This window comes from Arachis duranensis, chromosome 3 (genome assembly GCF_000817695.3).
Source record: "Arachis duranensis cultivar V14167 chromosome 3, aradu.V14167.gnm2.J7QH, whole genome shotgun sequence".
In the NCBI taxonomy this organism is placed as follows: Eukaryota; Viridiplantae; Streptophyta; class Magnoliopsida; order Fabales; family Fabaceae; genus Arachis; species Arachis duranensis.
This window is the reverse complement of record NC_029774.3, coordinates 119,372,308-119,375,223: the sequence shown is the minus strand read 5'-3', so window position 1 is coordinate 119,375,223 and position 2,916 is coordinate 119,372,308.

Genomic DNA, 2,916 nt, shown 5'->3' with positions numbered 1-2,916 from the left:
GTTAATTATAACATAAAAACAATTCAAACTAATTTTTTGTATATTTAGCTTTAAAATTCAAACAATTAAAATAATATGAATTTTTTTTATAACAGACTAATTTTTTTAACTAGTTGGTTATACTCCTAATTAATTTTCTAGCAAAACTTTATTTTTTAGGTATCATTGGTAAAAATATATTATATGTAGGTATTGAACGAAAGACCTCTCAGTTAGTATAAAATTTTTTTTATCATTGAGCTAAGATCTTTAATTGGTAATTTGACACGTTCATTTATATAACAACTAATTCCATTTTAGTGACATAACATTATATCACAACATTTTATTTGCGTTTGTGTTATTAATTTAAATAAAATTTTTTATGTAAAATTAAACATTTGATGGTTATATTGTTTATGAAACGATTGTGTTGTTTATGCCTTTATAGGATGATTGTGTTGTTTGTATTCAATTTTTAATTTATATGCTCATTAAGTTATATAATAATATTGCATATTTGTAAAAATTTGCGAATAGGATTAGATACCCGACTCATGGGTAGAGTTAGAATTAGATTCAAATCCTATCCTATCTATTGCCACCTTAAGTGTCGTATCTCATTAAACCATATTTTTCAAAAGTTTAATTTAAAAAAAACCACAAACTAACTTGAGTTAATAATTTAATAGTTAGTTTATTTAAACAAATATTAGAGATTTAAATTCCGTCTTATATATACACTATGTAGCAATTTATTGACTAACGACTAAACTTTAAATGAAACTCTAATTTGTCACAAATTAATTTTTAGCCTGTTAAATTAAAAAATACTATAATAAATAAATAAAAAAACACATAAATAATTATATTTTTCAATACATATTCTCAGATAAAAATCTCTTTTGTTAGTTATATTTATTTATTTATTTTAAAATTTAATTTTTTTTCTTTTACATTTAATCCTTCACCTTTTTATCGTTGTTCGTAATTTCATCTTTTATGTTTCAATTTGAAAGAAATATTTAATGATTTAATTTGAGGCGAAGTCTATGGTGTAAAATATAATTTTTTTTTCCTATACATATACAATTTACGTGAAAACCCTTAACAAATGAACACCTGTAAAATTGTACTTTATATGTCTAACAATAATTAAAAATTGGAGTTTGCAGGTTATAAAATAGTTTGCAGGAGTTGTTGGAATAATTAATTTTCCATAACCCAGATCATCCATATTGAATCACCAAAAATATAACATAATGCGGAAGCGTACCTGAATTCATAAACATAAATTATGATTGGAAGAGTTTGGATCTTGTGGTTCTTTCGATCTTCCTCAACCAAAGCCTTCTGTATTCCTAGGCGGCTGAACTGTAACTCTTTTGATGGGGAAAGAGCAACAAAGGCGGTTTTTGGTATATTGGGGACCGAAACCCTGAAGATCTATTTATATTTGAGCATGGCACCCATTAAACCCTTAAGCCCAAATAAAATAGTATCTAAAGCCCAAAAGATAATATATCTAAAATCCAAAAAGATAATTATCTAAGGAACAAAAGATAATATCCGGTTTTATTCTCATTTAATTCCAAATCAAAAGTAATAATGACTTATTCAATTAGCATTTATAACAATAAATGAGATCATCATTATATAAGTCATTTAATTTGAAATAGCATCATTTGTGATTATAATTGATATATGTATTGCCCACAAATAAGTTAGGAAATTAAATAATTTCCTAACAATCTCCCACTTGGGCTATACATATATTCTTTCTTGACATAATCACATTTTATAAACTTTATGCGCGCATCTGAATGCTATTTCTTTCATTACTTTAACAATCTGGTCCGTCTCATACATTAGATATGGAACTACCGCAGCTTTTATCACATTAAATGCCGTGACTAAACCACGCCAATCACCATCCTAATATACTTAACGACATAGATCAAATTTGGATGAGTAATATGGAAATTACATGCCAAGTGATCTCATGCATGTCTATTTCCAGCTGGTCCAACTTTATTGAGATCAAACACAATACAAATATTACAAAATGAACATTTCATATAACATGAAATAAACCATCAACTTAATTCTGCAGAAAATAACTCAATATCTGTCATAGGACATATAGCATAAAATAAACTCCCACTAAACCAAGGCATCACAAATGTTGACACCCATCCGAGCAGTGTGCTCATGAAAAACTTTAGGGTTCAATCCCTTGGTAATGGGTCTGCTAGCATATACTCTGTTTCCATATGTCCTATGGAAATCTGTTTTTTTCTTAAACTTTCTCCTTGACAACTAAGAAACTTGATGTCTATATGCTTCGATTTTGTCAAGCTCTTATTGTTATTGGAGTATAGTACTTACTGACTTATTGTCACAAAATATCTTTAATGGCCCTTTCAATGTCATCTACTATATGAAGCTTAGTGACAAAGTTTCGCAACCATATGCCATGAAATCGGAATCAGAGTACCTAATGATCTCCAAATTTTCTGATCTCCGATAAATAAGCATGTAATCCTTTGTTCTCTTTAGATAACGCATTATGCGTTTAACAACTATCCAATGATCCATATCCGGATTGCTCAAGTATCTACCTAACACTCCCACTATAAATGATATATCAGGATGTATGTAGACTTGAGCATACATTAAATTCCCTAGTGCTAATGCATAAGGCTTATCATGCATTGCTGTCCTCTCAAGATCATTTTTAGGGCATTGTTTGAGACTGAACTTGTCTCCTTTAGCTACGGGTGTGTCCATTGGTCTATAATTTTCCATGCCATATCTACTTAAAATCTTTTTGATATAGTTCTTTTGTGATAATTTCAAGAATACCTTGAGAACGATCTCTTAGTATCTCGATTCCTAATACAAAAGAGGCATCACCAAGATCTTTCATTTCGATTT